The sequence below is a fragment of the Eleginops maclovinus genome, chromosome 15 (assembly GCF_036324505.1).
Source record: "Eleginops maclovinus isolate JMC-PN-2008 ecotype Puerto Natales chromosome 15, JC_Emac_rtc_rv5, whole genome shotgun sequence".
Lineage (NCBI taxonomy): Eukaryota > Metazoa > Chordata > Actinopteri > Perciformes > Eleginopidae > Eleginops > Eleginops maclovinus.
The window spans coordinates 20,869,773-20,888,531 of record NC_086363.1 but is presented as its reverse complement, the minus strand read 5'-3'; the positions used below and the strand labels follow the sequence as shown (position 1 = coordinate 20,888,531).

Here is an 18,759-nt window from a genome sequence, read left to right as displayed (position 1 = left end):
ACACACACACACACACACACACACACACACACACACACACACACACGTCAGACAGGTAGCGGTGTGTGTGGGCTGTTATCATCCTGACGCTGTGCTTTCAGTTCCTGTTGTCACCATCAGCATCTGCACTACTGCCGACAGTCACACCAAGGATACCAGCTCACATGATTGACAGAGGCTCTCTCGGGGATGCATTCAGGCTCTTCTGCTTCCAGTAGGGGAACCACTGAGCTCAGTTACCAATGAGCACCCGGTTGCATTCCTCCACACACAGCATGGGAAGTGTGTTGGCCTACCTTGAAACGCGAGCTGATGTTCGGGTGTCTTTTTCTGCACAATGGCATACCCGTACTACATGATATATCCCCTCTGTGTATTCTTCTGGTCAGATAAATTGCACTGTGCTCAGTAGGGTGGTGCAGTGATGACGTACCTGGAAGTTAGCAACGCAAGGGCTTTTTGAACAAAAAGTTATAGGACTTTGGAATATTGCAGAAGGTAATAATCTATGTGGCAAACAAACGTTTATGATACTGGTGCATTTTGTTCAGCAGGATAATCTCCATGTTAACACCACTTTAGGATCTTTGAAGCGTAAATGCAATCTTGAGAATTAAAAGCTAACATTAGGATATAACGTTAATTGCTAGCAAACGCTGTTTTTAAGACACGAAGAAGCTCTGGATATCACGTATTTCCTGACATATTTTATGTCATAGAACAAATCTTGAAAATCTGTTCAGCATGCGTAAACCACATATCTTATTTTAGCGTCTAACCAAAACATATTTAAAAAACGTTAACCTTGACACGAGGGAACTGGAAATGGTTTACGTGCTAACTCATTCCCGGGCTTTAAGACTCATTCCTTAACCACTCTTTAGCTTCCTATGATGACAGCTTCTTCAGGACTTTTTCCTCTTTCCCTTTGGTATTCGGGGTCAATTGCTCAGTTGCTCTTGTGACCTCTATTACCTTTTTTAAAAATAATGCTTTCATCCCATTAAACCTCACAGAGTCTGGACCAGCCATTTGTGTCTGCAAGAATAGTGTAATTAATAATATCACTGTTAATGTACATTTGTACTTTACACCGACATGTTATTCCTATTTTCAGAAGCCAGCATTCTAGGTTTTGAGCCGTGGAAGCAGCTGGCAGAATGCATGTTCCACCTAGTGTGAGATTAATAACCATGGCTTTATAACCATGTGAGGATACTGCCTGCAGGTGCATGGAAACACAGAGTGTAAAGCTTTGGGCTGGATCTGTCCTCAGGTTGCAGGGATAATCTCTGTTGAAAGGCAGTTGTATTTAAACTTCCTCTCTGTGCACTATCTTGCGTCATGTTTGCTATATGGTCATCTGATGAACACAAAAGACTTTACAACATGTAAACACACACGCCTTGATATTTTAGTTAAATGGTACATATTCTCAAACCCTTTTTTTTATGACTTTTTTTATCTGCTGCTGGACTGTTTCTAAACTCTCGAAAAGGAGCCACCGTTCATTTTAAAGGTTTGGATCAGAAGGCTGTGATGATTCAGTACTGCAAACCATCGTTGGACAGTCACTTCTTTTGAGAACACAGCAACCCTGTGCTATATGAGACAACTGTATACGGTCTAAATTCACACACTGCAGACGTGATCACAGTGCAGGACATGGCAGTGTACTAAGGAGTGATCACATGTTAACAACGACAACACATTCTGTTTCTGCTGTCTACTTCAGTGCACCTTGGTCCCTTTACTTGGTCCTATCGGGGCTTGATGTTGTCTGGTTGAAATGGAGCAAATGAAGCTGGAGTTAGCACAGATTTGGCCTGTTTGCTTGAAAAGTTAATGCATTGTCATTTGTTGTTTTTTAATTCATTCCTAACCTTTGGAAACACCAGTCTTCTTTAGCCAATGGTAACATTTTTGTCAACTTTTTTTATGGATAAATTAATAGCACAGAGACAATATGTTTGTTTTGAAACTGTTGTGAATATCTTTGACATAACATTGTGGCTCCGACAAAAGCCTATGAGTACGTCCACTTTGGTGCTAGGAAATTATGATTGGGATTTTACAATCATTTCTGCAAATGAAAGTGCCCTATAATAAAAAATGTAATTGAGATAGTTAGAAAAAAGATAAATTCTTGACAAACTGAATAGTGGTACGATATATTTTAGTGACCTAAATACAGGCGAAGGATTAAAGTTAACTGATGAACGTGATGCGATGGAAAGTATTCCTTGAGTTAAGATTGTTTACTTCATATTCAAAAATGAACAATAATAGCATTTATGTACAAGGGAAATCTGTACACACAGATTGTGTGTAACAATCAAACCAACAAAATCTATCAATCTATCATTTAAAGTCAAATAAGTCTGCTTCTGAAGCAGTGTTTTCACATGACTGATTAAACGTAGCCCCCACCATGTCTCATTAGTTGAAGTTGGAGGGTGCAGCAGTAGATGACATCACATGGCGGTGGGTCAGCTGGTCGCCTCAGTCAGCTGCTCCTCCCCTCAGCGTCACGCCTCCACCTCGCAGCACCGAGACACGTCTCAACAGTGTCCGCCTTTGTGTCACGCTTCCAGAGGAGAGGGAGGAAATGTCTCTCCCCCGAGGAACGCGCTTATTGTTACAGATGAGTAAATGTTGAAGCCCAGAAGAATGCAAGCTATGACAGACAGACGAACACTGACATGTGAGAGCTGAGCTGTAGGAAATGGAACCGGGGTGCATTCTGGGGCATCCTGGCCATATGTGAAGGATGGTGTCTACAGCAACAGCAGCAGCCGTCAATCAGCATTTCTCGGTCATTTGTCAGCAGTTTTGCATCCGAAATGAATAAAGTATGCACCAAATATAAACTCCCTTACACAAACAGAGGAGCGTTATTTAAATTAAAAAAGGGAATTACAGACATCTGTCAGACGGATCACTGTCGCTGATGTCTGGCCTCTAGTGTTTGGAGTTAGTGTCTACTGTTGGCAATTTATAATATGAAATATTCAGGGACCCATTTCAGGTTTCCAAACCGGTGGGTACAGGACCTTCAGATCGATAGGTTTAATGACTATAGAGTCATCCAGACAGAGGTAAGACAGCTAATGCTATGCTAACTGATTGTTAACAAAACCTTGCTGTGCCATGCATACTTAAGCTCCCAGTATGTGAACGTATACTGCCATATGTCCTGTTTTAAGTCGTATTCCTGTAGTTCAACAATACATGTAATGCCTCTTGCCAATGTTCGCTACGTCTCCCTAATTTCCATGTTATTTTAAAAGAATAAAATATAATCCCATGGCCCTTTTTTGTTTTGTTCATTGGTGATAGTTAGAGCCCTTGGCATCACAGAGCCTCCCGACCATGTTTAAAACGTTTAAAGTGAAAAGGTTACTGCCACTCAGCTAACTGTACAGGTTAGGTTGCGTTGCTGATATCCTCCGAAGATGACATGTTGCCTTTGATGACATCATATTCTCATTCCCTGTTGGTCCCATGATCAGCAGGATCTCCACATCACAAGTGCTTCTCGTTTAACCCTCCTCATTATAAACCTTTTGGACTTTTTTTCACAATCCATCGGCTTTCATTAAAAAAATAAATAGTGTAAAAGAAATAATAGGAATGTTGGCGAGCCAATCATACATCGGTGGGTCATTGTTGCTGCGATGTCCAGGGAGGAAATGATGTGTGAAAGCGATACTCTTGCACAGGGCCCATGGACATGTCCATCTTAGGGGTGTTTCTTCTAAGGAATTCAATTACCAGGAGTTGTTGTTTTGCTTCAATGAGCAGGAGTAACACAGATCCTGTCAGCTGATAGCACCACGCACAAAGCCTTATCAGCCTGCCATGGCTCTTCCGTGTTTGCTTACACGTGCATTAGCTGGAAACGTACTAAGGCAAATGCTGGTCGTCAAGTGTGGCTTCATTTCCCTGAAGAGAATCACAGCCTTTCATTTACATCTGGAGTGCAGACCAGGCATGAGAGCTCCAGCAGGCGTGGCTTCCTCTTTTATCCGGCTCTCTATTTTCATTTTTAATCTTCCTCCCTTTTTGCTTAATCTCTCCAATTCCATTGAGCTCTTAGGTCCATTTAGCCTTTATTCAGAAGTTCAGTAGAGCACTCGAGCGCCTCGGCCTGTATTTAAAACCTTACCGCTGAATAAAATGAGAACTACACTTCAGTTGACTCTGCAGCTGAAGCAGGTTCCTGTAACAGGTTTCCTCCATATGCCGGTGTCGGGAGCATCTGATGTACCTAAACGCACCACGCAAGACGTTCTTCTTTCAGCACACACTGTATGGACGTCTAACACTCTTCCCAGAGCATGCTGCTGTGTTTAAATATGGTTTTACACATCATGTAAAGACCTAGTCCAGGGGTGTCCAAAATGTTCTCACTGAGGGCTACATATAGAAAAACATACAAAGGGCAGGGCCCCTCACTAGAGGTGAGGTGTATTACCTCTTAAGCTAAGTTATAAGTTAGCAAAATCAATCAAATGAAGGTAAATGATGCTTGATACTTGAATATGCTTAAAGAAAAAAACAGCCTCCATCCCAGCTCTCCATAGCTCAACAAGGCGAAATACGAAGGGTATATTTCATGCTGGTTATGCAAATACGTGATTTTTAAGAAAATGTTTTAAACTTTATTTTTCGACTGAATTTACTTGAACGTTAGGCTTATTAAAACATGAGTACTACTGTGTGCAACTTTTATGTCGGGCCATATTCCATTATACTTTTAGAACTAGAAGCCGCAGTTGGCCCCCCTGGGCTGTAGTTTGAACACCCCTGAGCTAGCCATTATTTTTGTACCTTATGAAATGCCAGAAATAATTCCAATAAACCCAGTCTACGATGACTCTTCCCATTGGTTTTGTCACTTAAGATCATAGGAGTCAAATCAGAGTGTTTGGAATAGTTTTCTTAATGAAAACCCCACATCAACCACCATCATTAGAAATTGTTGTCAATGAACCAGATTTTTCTTGACAAATGTTTGATCCAAGAGAATGAAGATGAATCATTGTGAGGTCCAGTGTCTGCAAGTTGGTGTGGTGATCAAAGACATATGTTGCCTGGAACATGTGGGTAACACAGCACTCTGGGGAATGGTGGACAGCAGAGTGCAGAAGGGTTTGCCATGTGATTATTGTACTCCTACAATAAGAGACCACAGCCCCAAACCGGTCGGAGGTTTCATCTTAATGTGGCTTTTATTGCAAAGCAAGTTTTGTTCTTTCTTTTAGTACACTTTGCTTCTTAACCCTGAAATAATGGATAGTTCTCTTTTTTGATAACTAAAAATGAATAAAGCACTCAGACAAATGCAACCTGTGACAAGATCAAGTAGACATGGTTAAACCTATATTTGTATATCTCTTGCATAAGATATTTTCCATGACCTTTTAAAATAATATGTTAAACTTAAATATATGTATTTATTAATCTGAATTAAAACAATTATTATTAACAAACAGAGACTCAACGCATCAGGTGTGTGTTTGATACGCCTGCTGTGTGTCTCAATAGAGAGCAGCAGGAAGGAAAACCTGCTAATTAGTGTTTTATTTTAGCAGTTCCGGTTCCTCGTCTCCAATCCGTTTTTTGAACGTGTTTTTGGTTGTTATCCTGAAATAAGGTCTGTGGTTCACTCAAGCTGAATAATTTGTTATTCTACGACATAAAATACATCAGGGAATACCCCATGTCATTTTATTTTTCCATAAAAAAATATTATCTGTGTTTATTACTAAGCTGGAACACTATCACTATGACACCATCAAAGCATGTTTATTTATATTTGTATGGTTTTTTTTTATTGAGAAATTCAAGCCTGTAAAACAGAGCTCTGCCTGCAGGGTTATTCGCACTGAAGCGTAACCCATGACACGAATGGCTCGTTTTACAGCATGTGAACTTGCCGTCAAAAAACTCTCTCCAGCCAGAACCAGTACAAACTATGTGACCATGTACGGGAGTCGATAAACAGGTGATAAATCAGACCATTTGAGCATGCTAAAAGGCAACCTGGTTACTAATGCAAGATAAGATAAGGTCCCAAAGCATGGTTCCGATGTGAGCCGGTCCTCAGCGATGGCCTCTCTATGGCTCCATGATAGCGGCTGGTGAAAAATCCTCTATTCAGATTTTTACATTTTGAATTTTGCTAACAGCAAATTATTTTTACCGGACACTATGACCGGAGAGATTTAAATGTATCAGACTTCTACAGATTTTTCCGGGGCTATAAAACGGGACGGATCCTCGTGAAGGCGAGCCCTGTGACGGTGAAGGCCCAGCATGATGCCACTGCTACAATGAGTAATCCTCTCCTCAGCATCACGCAGCTGCATCAGCAATGCAGAGGCATGACGCAGCCTGACAGAGTTCAGAGAGCGCACACTGCGGAGGAGACCTCTCCTCCTCCTTCAGACAGCCTCTCCTCTGTGATATGCATATCACGGCATAGAGACCATAAAACAACAGCTACTTTCAATTGCAGATTTTTTTTACCGGCATCATGCAGGCGCAGCACAAGGAGGCTTTGTTGGGGTAGAATATAGCCTTTGTCTCTCAGACATGACATTAACACAGCTGGAAGTCAAATATGTATAAAATCTCTCCAGGCCTTTAACATATGCACAGAAAGCCCTGTAGTTCCCCCTCTAAATACCAGTGGCGGGCCGTGCATTTCACACCTAGGCCTTCAGTGATGTCCTACACAGTCCTACCTGAATTATTCCACCTCTTAATGCCATCATCATGACACCATGGCTCTAGAAACTATACATTTAGACAGAAACGCAGTATAACCGGGCGTTGCATCACCTTAACATAGTCAAGTACAACAGAGTTATATTAATATTTCCGAAGCATTTATAATCAATACATCAGCATTTACAATTAAGTGTTAAACTACCAGCTTTAAGATCGCTTGGATACTGTTAGAACTTAAACATAAAAGGCGCTTTTAAGGGATTAGTCTACAAAGTTTTATTAAGTCCACCAAAAGTATGTGAGCTTTAACAAGTTTGTTCACTAAACAGCGCATTGTCGCACCCACAGCAGTTTCATTTAAGAAACGTGACGATAAAGACACAAACTATTCACTGAAAATAAAAGAAACAAACTAATCATTTGTATTTGTGCGCCACACATCTCTACATCTCTTGCAGAAGCATCACACATTTATTTTTTATATATTTGTTGTTTTAATTACGTATATATTAATTAGTTAATACAGATTTAATATTAACGACATAAAATGACAAAAATATATAAAATGAAAATGCGTTGTACTCTCCAAAACAACTGACTATTTGAACATAAAATCCATCCTCCTTTCTTTCCTCAAGAACACTTCAATTACTCTGTTGTACAGTTTATCAGTGCGCTTCAGTTCCACCAATAAGTCCTTTTCAATAGACATCAAGGCTAATGCTGAAAGCCGAGTTTGTCCAGTAGAATTTCTGGCATAAGTTATTATTAGTTTTAAGGCCGAGAATGACCGCTCGACAGAGGCAGCGGACACAGGGATCGTCACTGCCACACATGCCAATGTGTAAAGCTGCCCCATGCTCTCATTCAGATTTTTCTGCTCAAGGAAATCAAGGAGATCAGTGGGACTTTTCCCTTCAAATTCAGTCATGGCATTCATTACAGTCAGTTCTGTTTTTAGCTGGGAAAGATCGAACAGTGTTCCGGGACTCTGTGTTAAGTTGGAGAAGGCTGATTGCGGGATTTTTTTCCGGTAGGTCTGAAAGTGCTGGGGATCAAGGAGGGAGAGAAACATTAATTTCTCGGGTCTTGAAACCTATTCAGTATCTGGCAAAGACTGTTGTCCAGAATATTGCTGCGGAGTTGTTGCGAAGGTCTCCTTGTGCTTTACGCGGGCCAATGTTTGTTTCTGTAGTATTCCAAAGAGCAGATCTGAATGCTTAAAAATCCCATCCTCAAACACCTCCTTAAGGGCAACTCTCTTCTCAAAGACTGCATTGACCAATCTCGATGTATATTGCCACCGCGTTGGTGCAACATTAGGAAGACGATGCTTGCAGATGTTTTCCAGCAGTTGCGTGCGCTGAGGGGATCTGGAGAAAAATGCTGCAAGGCCATTGAGGCTGGCAAAAAAGACCTTGCATTCTTTAACCTTTGAGGCCCCTCGAGTCAGTACTAAATTTAGTCGATGTGCATAGCAGTGAATGAATAAGGCCATAGGTGCGCTCTCCTTAACTTTAGCCTGCACCCCATTTAGTCAAGATGCCATCACCGCTGCGCCATCAAAACACTGTGCCACAACTTTATCCAGACTACATTCATATTCCTCCATGAAACGGAAAATAAGAGCGGCAATGTCATCAGCTCGCTTGCCGCTTGTAACATTTTAAAATCTGACAAACCGCTCCTTGACACCTGTGTCCGTCACATAACGCAGGACAAGTGCCAGCTGTGCTACATTACCCACATCTGACGTCTCGTCCACCATAACAGCGACAAAGGGTGCTATTTTAATCTCCATTTTGATCTCTTCTCCCATCACTTCAGCAATAGCATAAATCAGGTCGTTTTGTATTTTGCCTGACGTCCCAGTAAACATGTTGTTTGTGTACAGGTGGTAATGCAAATCTGTGTTGTTCTCAGCAAGAAAAGAAAGAAGCTCCACGTAGTTTCCTGTTTCTGGACTCGGCGCTTTCATCGTGTCCCCTAAATGAAAGTTCCTGTTTACCCAAAAACAGGACACAATCAATCAGTCTTTCAATATTTCCCTATTTTTGTTCACCCTTTTGTTGTGGAGCTCCGTTTCCCTGCGCACTTGTTCGTTGAGCTGTAGATCTACTCGGGTGTCCCCAAAGGTTTTCAAAAGCACCAGTGCTTCCAAGTGCCCAGCCGTGCTTTTGTGTCTTGTTGCTGCCTTGGTTAGACAACTCAAGTTTGCAAATCCAGTTTGGCTCCAAACACCAAATCGATCAGTTGCAAATTGCAGGCATTCCCGGCAGTACAATTTGCAGTGCCTCTCGGAGGCTGTGAGCCAGGGGTACCGCTCGTAGTAAGTGATTTGAAAGTGGCGGCCGACCCCTTTTCCCTGCTGTGCTAGTTGGCTGTTCCCTTCTCACGATGTCTTGCTTTTCTTGAAAAGTTCGTTTTGAAAATGGCGTTGTAATTATATCTTCTACCAAATCAATCTCTTCTCCTCCTTCAGCCATTGTGGGTTGAAAAAAATAGCTTGTAGAAATCTACACAAATTAGGTTCTAGTTCTGTTTGCTAGCTCTGCCCATAGACTGTATGGCTCTGCCTACTGCCTAGCTCTGCCTCTCAATAGTGCGTATCCAATCAGAAGACGTGCATATGCTAACGTTAGCGTACGCCTGCTAGCTGGCCCGTTGTCGCCACCTCGAAATCTGATTGGTTAACGCCACAGTTTAGTTTGCGTTCACTTTAAGCTACAGCCGCCCGCACTGTTGATTCTGAAGGCCTAAGGGCAGATTTCTTTGACCCTAGCAACACATTATGGCTGAAATATGATTGGATAAAAGCTCTAACAAAGGCCAGCCCTCCAAATCTCGTTCTGAGGCTGGAAGCAGCGCAGCCAAGAGGAAAGGAATGAAATGAAGAGAATAGACTATGGGGAATAATTTAATACGTATTTGTGGAAAAAATATATCAACATTAAATGTATATTCTGATGATGTTTAGGCCAGCAGAGAAGGCCTTGCTGGCCCTGACGGCCCACCACTGCTAAATACAAACAGTCAGCCTGTGTAGGGTTTTAAATATAGTATATTATTATAGTATAGTAGGAATAGGCTAAAAGAATCCCAGAAGAGCATTTATTAATACAATGATATGATAAGTTTGCAAAAGACGCTCGGCCGAGGTCAGGGACGGACTCGGGCTAAAAAAAGGCCCTGGACTTTTGTAATTTTGTGTTTATATAACCACTTGCCAGCATTTCAAGATACTATACCAAAAGCCTTATAGACTGAAGATATTCACAGATAATAACATTACACAATCAATGATCATTTCTGAGTTGTTTATTTATAACAAAACATCAATAAAACTAAGGTATTTCAGATCACTCACAAAGAAGGTAGCCCTAACCTATATTAACTTGAACTTGGAGGATAGAAACTTTATTTATAGGTTGCTAATAAAAATGTACTCAATACTGTGGCAGTAAAAGCTTACTCAACAGGGCACTGGTCTCTGCAACTCTATCTATAATGAGCTCACTGCCCAAGGACATTACGATGTCCTTCTCTATGGCCATAAGCATAAATGCTTTGAGATGTTTCTGGGAAATAGTGCTCCTCAATCTATTCTTTATATATTTGAGGACGGAGAAACTTCTCTCACAGGCTACTTGGGTCACAGGAAGAGTGAGGAGTAATTTGTAGCCTAGGTCAAGGATGTGATAGGCATCTGTTAACAGGTTGTACCATCGTCAGAATCTGGTAACAACATGCTGGGCAGTTTTTACAAGCTTTGCAGGTGCTCAGTTTAAGTTCCTCCTCTTCCTCTTCTGTGTCTTTGTTCTCTTCTGCCTCTTCTTCCACCACTGTCCTAACTTTGTATTCATCCAATACAGACTGTTTCAGACGGGGCCATTGTGCTGTCAAACACTTAAGCTCACTTTGCAAATTAGCAGCAGTTGCATTGCTGTCAAACTTGAGTAAGCATTTGCTCAACCCTTGAAAAGCAGTATCAGGCAGACCTGATAAACAAACGTGGGTAAAGTTTCTTGGATCAAGGAGAGCCATGTCTGCATAGAGGGAACCATGGGATAGAAAACGCCTTTGGAGGCTCCCTGTAACTGTGTCCATCACCTGGTTATGGACCTCTGCTTCACAGGCACTGTTAGCATTTCCAAAGCTCTCATCCCTTGCCATTTCACCATCCATCATCTTTGTTCTCCTCATCCTTTTCTCTGGAAGAGCTTCTTCCACTTCCTTATCACATTCCTCCTCAGACAATTTTGTATTTGCCCACTGAACAAAAACATCAGCAGCTTTCTTCACTGACTCAAAATCTCGTGACATGTTGTTGAGGGCATTTTCAGTGGTCAGAACCATTCGGTGAGCAGTCAAGATGTCTAAACCATGCGTCTGCAAGTATTTAGAGCGTGGTGTTGTGACTTCAAAGATCCTGAGGAAAAGCTGAGCAGTCAGAACTGTCTCAAACCTCATTAAACCCTCCAAATACCCTTTTGCTTTGACACGCGCTGATGTCTTCAGGTTACACTGGCCTTCAATATTTTTCAGTGCCCTGATGACATCAGTGTAGACACACTGGCCTGGCTTCCCAAAGGACCCAAAAATCTTCCTCAAGGCAACATCCTTGGCCCATCACCTTGTTTCTCCAATCGTGGAAAGACGCTTATGTCGACTGTCTTGACTTTCCTGCTCCCACACATTCATCCTCTGGTATGATTCATGAAAGAAAACAGCAACATCGTTCATTAGTGATTTTGGAAAATAATCTAATTGCGATTTTTTTCCTCAATATTGCAATTGCGATTTAATATGCGATTATTTTTTCAAGGTCCTCTTCTCATGTATTTTTCAACAAACACAAGCAATAAATCAATCGTGATTACAATCGTGAACCTCGTGAAGTAGCAACAGTAGCGAGGCACGTTCTGCACAATACCTGACGTTGCGCAGCATCTCCCTTTTTAAAGCCAAAATAATTCCACACAACTGACGAGCCGCCCCTCTTTGGTACCAAACTTCCAGCCGTGCACTCTTCTGACGAGCCTGAGGCCATTGTGCAACAGGTTCAAGCGCAGCGTTGACTTCTTTCCCTGCCTGCTCGGCTTCGCTCGGCTCGGCTCGCTCGCAAGTCACGTGACCAGATCACGTGCCCAATCAAATCGCAGCCTTTGCGGTTAGAAAATCTTGTTTTGTCATATCGCAATATTATCGCAAATGCAATTAATCGTTCAGCCCTACTTAAGACTATAGAGCACTGGTCTTGGGATGTTATGTCTTGGGTTGTGTCGATCTGCACTGAAAACATCTGAGCCTCTCTAACCTCTTTTGCAATGGTCTCCTGTATAAGTTGCTGCACTCTAGAGATTACTTTATTATTCACAGTGGTTTTGGACAAAAATGTCACAAGAGAGCCTCGACCCTGATCTCCTGTTTGATGCATCTTCTTACTTTTCTCAATGCACTCAGTGAGATGTTCCTTCAGACATACATCATATTTCACAAGAACAATTACAAGCTCAAAAAGTTCCCATGGTCAATACTCAGGTCATCCAATGTGTGAGCTGCTTCAGATTGTGTCCCTCTATAGCTAAGTCCTCTCTTACCAATGACTTCAACTATTTCAACAACTCGTTCCAACACTTACCGTCTTTTCCTTATTTGGTCTCTGTGGGAAACTATTTGGGGACCATGTAGCAGACTGGCTATATCAGCTTTTGATGCACGTAAAAAATGTGCTTCAGCACACACCCTATGCATGGCCCCCCTTTCATGCTCCTCTACTCTTTGATTGACATGCTTCCAGTCCTGCATTCCACTTATGAAGGGATTTGTTTCATGTGGCTTGGAAAATGCCGAACACACTGTACAAAATAAAATGTGACTCTCCTCACAATATGTGAGCCATTTGAGATTTGTGCCATCTTTACAAATGAACACTCTCTGCAGAGACAGATTTGTGGGCTTTTGCTGGGGCTGATAAGCAAAAAATTGTTCCAGGCTGTAACTGTCTGACTTTGGGCGTTTGAAATGTTGTGATGCTGAGCATCCTGGCACTCTCCCTGCACTCTCCCTGCACTCTCCCTTTCATCTTTTGAGCTGCAACTATCTTCTTCAACCTGAATTAACAAATGATAAATACATAAATGCATATATATATAATATATTGATACAGTTGCTGATCTGATATATATATATATGTTGTTAGGCAATGTACATAGCCAGGTGATTGTATAACATCAGATGCTTATCCTTAAAAAAAACATTCAATATTTCTTCTATATCATAACTTTTAATAAACTATACTGTCCAAGTATGAAGAAGACAATGGCTGTGTCTAGGCTACTTTTAATCAGGATCTGCCATTTCGGGAAAAAAGAGGACAGAATAGTGTTTGCGTTTGTGTGTGTGAGAGGGAGAGGCGGGAGACACTACTAATACGTTGTAGTGAATGTAATATACAGAATTCACCTCCTTCTTAAGTGTGGTTCTACACACTGTTGTTTCATGCCTGTAAGTATGACCGTTGGTTTATGCTTAAAAGTACAACTGTAAAAAGGGATCGTGGTCCCTTTAATTAATCTGTGTTTACGATGACGTGGACCCCCATGCTTGTTGGTTTACAGGACAGCGCCATCTTGTTTTGTTATAACTTTGACTGTGTGATTAAACGAGACACGCATTCGTGTGCTCAACTTTAATGAACGTCTCCTGCGTTTCAATACGATCTCCACACTGGTGACCCTGACGTTTGTTTGCTGGACGTATCCAGAGACACAACACGACACGACACGAAAATGACGGTGAACGCTGTTACCCTCAAACTCCCCGAATTCTGGGAATCATCTGCGTCAGCATGGTTTGCCCAGACTGAAGCGCAGTTCGCGTTGCGTGAAATCACCGTTGATACTACACGTTACTACTACGTTGTATCAGCTCTTGGAAATTCAACAGCATCCAGAGTGGTGAGCATCCTTAAAAATCCTCCCGCAGCTGAAAAGTATGCAACACTTAAAGCCCACCTGTTGAAAACTTTTGAACTGTCAGATGCTGAGAGAGCCAGCAGGCTTTTCTCCCTTCAGGGACTGGGTGACAGCAAACCGTCTGAGCTCATGGACCGTATGCTGGATCTCCTAGGTGAGCACAGACCCGATTTTCTTTTCATGCAACTTTTTCTGCGTCAGCTGCCTTCCCAAGTCAGAGCTGCATTAGCAAACACCACAATCACTGATTGTCGGAGACTGGCTGAAGAGGCTGATAAATTTTTCCTGGCGAGTCAAGGGCACTGTGTCATGGCGGCGCTCCTTCCCGCGCACGTCGTTCCTGTGCCACAGGACGATTCCGCACTCATTGCTGCAACATCTTCTCGTCAGCAGCAGTTTTCAGGCCGGCAGCAGTCTACAGGTCGGCAGCAGTTTTCAGGCCCCCAGCAGTTTTCGGGTATGTGTTTTTACCATGAGAAGTTTGGACTGAAGGCTCTTAAATGCCGTCCTCCATGCAGTTTCGGCGGGTCGGGAAACGCCAGGGCCGGCGCTCAGTAGTGGCCATGAGCGTTGGCCGCGTAGGCAGGCTGCTTTTCATCCGTGACAGCATCTCCGGACGACGTTTCCTGTGCGACACGGGTGCACAGAGGAGCGTCCTGCCTGCATCCCGTTTGGACATTGCGACAGACAGCCATGGCCCCCCTATGGAAGCTGCTAATGGGACCCCCATCCGCACATATGGAAAGAGATATGTTGAGTTGTGTTTCGGAGGGCATCGGTTTGGCTGGGATTTTGTTACAGCCAACATTGCTTTTCCCCTCCTTGGTGCCGATTTTTTGTGTGCACACGGACTGTTAGTGGATGTCAAGAACCGCCGTTTGATTGACGCTGTCACGTTTTGTTCATATAGGTGCACGCTCAGCGGGGCTGACTCCATACAACTGTCTAGTATGCTCTCATCCTCAGGTGACTTCCAACGTCTACTGGCTGGTTTCCCGGCCCTCACTCAGCCCACTTTCTCGGCGTCTGCCGTGAAGCATGGTGTGGAGCACCATCTCGCCACTACTGGTCCTCCCGTTTATGCCCGTGCTCGGCGCCTCGACCCGACCAAGCTTGCCGTTGCAAAGGCTGAGTTTGCTAACATGGAGCGCCTGGGCATAGTCCGCCGATCCGACAGCCCGTGGGCGTCACCCCTCCACATCGTCCCCAAACCCGGTGGCGGCTGGCGCCCGTGTGGCGACTACCGGCGGCTTAATGAGGCAACAACACCTGACCGATACCCAGTCCCGAACATACAGGATTTTTCATCACACCTGGCTGGTATGGTGATTTTTTCCAAGGTTGACCTCGTCCGGGGTTATCATCAGGTGCCGGTACACTCACTGGACATTCCCAAAACAGCAGTTATCACGCCATTTGGCCTGTTTGAGTTTTTGAGAACGCCGTTCGGCCTTAAAAATGCTGCTCAATCTTTTCAACGCCTCATGGACTCTGTCCTACGAGACCTGCCTTTTCTTTTTGTGTACTTGGACGACATCCTGGTAGCAAGCACTTCCAAAGCTCAGCATCTGGCGCACCTCAGAACACTTTTTGAGCGCCTCAGCCAACATGGGCTAATTGTTAACCCCGCCAAGTGCCAATTCGGTCTCTCCACCATCGATTTCCTGGGACACAGAGTCACCAAGGATGGTGCAGTCCCTCTCCCATCAAAGGTGGAGGCGGTGACACAGTTTCCACGCCCGCTCACTGTCAAGGCCCTGCAGGAGTTCCTGGGCATGGTGAATTTTTACCACCGGTTCATTCCTCGAGCCGCCCAGTTCATGCGGCCCTTGCACGAGGCCTTGAAAGGTAAGCCCAAGCACGGTGTAGACTGGACTGAAAGCAGGGTCAAAGCTTTTGCTGACACAAAGACAGCCCTGGCGAACGCCGCCATGCTGGCACATCCTTCTCCCTCAGCCTCCATCACCTCGGACGCCTCAGACTACGCTGTCGGTGCCGTCTACGAGCAGTGGGTAGGCGGGGCCTGGCAGCCGCTTGCTTTCTTCAGCCGTCAGTTGCGCCCCAGTGAACGGAAGTACAGCACCTTCGACCGGGAGCTGCTTGGCCTCTACCTCGCCATCAGACACTTTCGTTCCCTGCTGGAAGGGCGACACTTCACCGCTTTTGTCGACCACAAGCCGCTGACTTTCGCCATGGCCAAGGTGGCTGAGCCGTGGTCCGCCCGCCAGCAACGTCATCTGTGCTACATTTCCGAGTTCACCACGGATTTACAGCACGTTGCAGGTAAGGACAACCAGGTGGCTGACTGCCTGTCACGGGCTGTGGCAGGGGCAGTCCATCTTGGTTTGGATTACAGCCGAATGGCAGCGGACCAGACCACAGACCCAGACGTGCAACACCTTAAGAGCTCAACTACTGGGCTGATGATGGAGGATGTGGTTTTTGGCGATACCAGCACCACGCTCCTGTGTGATGTCTCCACAGGCTCCCCTCGGCCAATCATTCCCATGGCTTGGCGACGACAAGTTTTTGATGCCGTCCATGGTCTCTCCCACCCTGGTTCTAAAGCGTCACAGAGGCTGGTTGCGGCAAAATTTGTTTGGCACGGCCTCAAGAAGGACGTTCGGGACTGGGCTAACACCTGTGTTGAGTGCCAACGGGCCAAAGTACACCGCCACACTAAAGCCCCGTTAGAGTTGTTCCCAGTGCCAGAGAGACGGTTTGACCATGTTAACATTGATCTGGTCGGCCCTCTGCCCTCCTCACAGGGTTTCACCTACCTGTTGACCATGGTTGACAGGACCACCCGTTGGCCTGAGGCTGTGCCACTGACATCGCTGGCATCTGTGGAGATGACACGTGCATTTATTGGCACCTGGGTTGCCCGTTTCGGCACTCCATCAGACATATCCTCTGACCGGGGCGCGCAGTTTACGTCTGAGCTGTGGAACGCTGTTGCCCAGAGCCTAGGAGTGAAACTCCACCGCACTACTGCATATCACCCGCAGGCGAACGGACTCTGTGAGCGATTTCATAGGTCGATGAAGGCTGCTCTTCGTGCCAGCCTCAAAGACTGCAACTGGGTCGACAAGCTCCCGTGGGTAATGCTGGGCATCAGAACTGCACCAAAGGAGGACCTACAGTCCTCATCCGCAGAGCTTGTTTATGGCCAGCCGTTGCGGGTTCCAGGGGATTTTGTCCCTAGCACCACTGCCCCTTGGTCTGCAACTCTCCAGCGAGCCACGCTACTGGACAATGCGAGGCTTTTCGCTCCTATCCCTACTTCCCGTCACGGCCTCCCTCAGTCGCACATCCCCGCTGGGCTTCAGACGGCTGATTATGTTTTCATTCGCCACGATGCCCACAGGGGACCGCTACGCCCACCCTACGAAGGTCCATTCCGTGTGTTGGAGACAGGGGATAAACATTTTGTGGTGGACATGGGTGGCAAACCGGAGCGACTCTCTGTTGACCGCCTCAAACCCGCTCATTTGGATGTGGCTAGGCCCATTGAATTGGCCCAGCCCCCAAGACGCGGGCGACCTCCAGGTCTGCCCCCACCCCCTGCTCCCCTCCCTCCCAAAACCCCCACACTGCATGCCCCACACCCGTGTCATGGTGAGACACCTGCCGCAGTAGTGCCTCCTCTGCCTCCTGTACGGCACAGCCGTTGTGGCCGTTTAATACGACCACCTCACCGATGACTGTTTTTTTGTTTTTCTTCTTATATGGTGAATTCTGGGGGGACGTGTGTAGTGAATGTAATATACAGAATTCACCTCCTTCTTAAGTGTGGTTCTACACACTGTTGTTTCATGCCTTAAGTATGACCGTTGGTTTATGCTTAAAAGTACAACTGTAAAAAGGGATCGTGGTCCCTTTAATTAATCTGTGTTTACGATGACGTGGAGCCCCATGCTTGTTGGTTTACAGGACAGCGCCATCTTGTTTTGTTATAACTTTGACTGTGTGATTAAACGAGACACGCATTCGTGTGCTCAACTTTAATGAACGTCTCCTGCGTTTCAATACGATCTCCACAACGTCTCCAAAATGCAAAAGTATTTTTTGTCTTCTTCCCCTTGTTGTTGCATATCAGACGTGACACTGAAAATGATTGAAGTAATCACGCTCTACCCGAAATGACGGTGGTACTTTATTATTTTCCATATTGCAGTTTGTTCGTGATATTTCACGCGCTAACGTTGTCAGCCACAAACACGTCAGGTTGGACTGCCCTGAATCGTGCTGAAAACTCGACGTTTATAACATAACCCAAATAAATAGGTGAGCCTATTATCGCCTAGCCTACTGATGTAGGTGCTTCTGCAACTTACCTGCGCCTCTAGCTCTTCTGCGCTCGTCTGTCCCTGCACTACCGGGGGATGCTCCGTCTCAACCTCCTTCTCTTGGCCGTCCTCCGCAGTCTTGCCTGGCTCTACTAAATCGCTCAGTAAGCTTTTGACATTTTGATGCGTCCGCCCCAATGATTTGGCCTTCTTCTCCTTCTCCCAGCCACTTTTCTCTTTACGCTTCCTACCTGACGTTTTCTTTAGACCTATACTTCTTCTTTGTGTGGTTTTTTGTTTTGTTTTGTTTCAAGTCTGGTACCTTTCCCCACGTAATCGGCCTGCAATATGGTATTGGCGCCCTCTATTGTTTTGACTTAATATCGCTAATCTTTTTTTTTTTTAAATTGATGAGCCGTAGCCCACATAAAGGGACGGCCGTTCTGGACTTTGACAGAATGTCCTACTGGTCAGTTCGCCCCTGACCGAGGTCTTCTCCTATTTAACTGTTCCACAGTCCACTTTCGAGTGGTTAGCCGTCTACAGTGTGGTAGGAAGAAGGGTGTGTCAGTGCCCGATCCGTTCCCCCCAGGCTGCACAGGCGCGTAATGACGTACGCGGAAACTCAACGTTTTCCTGCCCGATTTGTACCACGCATGTCTACATTTTACGGTACTTGACGGCAGCCAGTTAGTTAACCTAACCGGAAACAGCTGGTAGTTCACAGAAACTGTCTGTATATAGAGTTTATTGGT

At 44.9% G+C, this 18,759-nt stretch overlaps 1 protein-coding gene across 2 annotated transcripts in view; it reads left to right on the top strand.

Moving 5' to 3' along the window:
- The window catches only part of fynb (FYN proto-oncogene, Src family tyrosine kinase b), a 78,991-nt gene that overhangs the window by 416 nt on the left and 59,816 nt on the right, over positions 1 to 18,759 (top strand). The window lies entirely within an intron of this gene.